The sequence below is a fragment of the Halichoeres trimaculatus genome, unplaced genomic scaffold (assembly GCF_033239565.1).
Source record: "Halichoeres trimaculatus isolate MK-OKI-2021-1 unplaced genomic scaffold, fHalTri1.1 fHalTri1_scaffold_13, whole genome shotgun sequence".
NCBI lineage: Eukaryota > Metazoa > Chordata > Actinopteri > Labriformes > Labridae > Halichoeres > Halichoeres trimaculatus.
In genome coordinates, this window is record NW_027437191.1 from 35,457,730 (window position 1) to 35,458,433 (window position 704).

The window sequence follows — 704 nt, forward strand, 5'->3', positions numbered from 1 at the left end:
TGAGAAGAGTTTCTTTAAAGATCTGACACAGATCGCACTAAATAACTCACACACACACACACACACACACACACACACACACACACACACACACACACACACACACACACACACACACACACACACACACACACACACACACACACACAGATCTCTGTCCATGTCAGACGTGTGGATCCATCAGAGGGGGATCTTCTTGGCGTGGAGCATCATGGGGTCGGCTCGTACAGACGCCGGCTGATGGCGTGCTGAGGCGCGGCTCACGGCTCGTGGTCGCTGACAGAGATTGACAGGTTTCTTCTCTGAGCTGCGGCTCACCTCTGGCCCTGAGTGTGTGTGTAATGAGAGACGGGTCCAGATAATCAGCTCAGACGCTCAGCCCCACGGCCCCGAGACTGGCACGAGGAGAACACACCCCGACACTGCTAACAACTCCCAGACCTGTGTGTGTGTGTGTGTGTGTGTGTGTGTTCGTGTGTGTGTGTGTGTGTGTGTGTGTGTGTGTCAGTGTGTAAATGAGCGTGTGTCATTTCAGGTAATGAAGCTGGAGCTGCAGGACGTTCTCTCTCTCTGTATATGTATATATATATATATATACAGAGAGAGAGCACGTCCTGCATATATATATGTATATGTGCTGATTTTTTTTTTTTTTTTAATTTAATTTTACTTTTTTTATATTATATTTACACATTTTTGTTGTT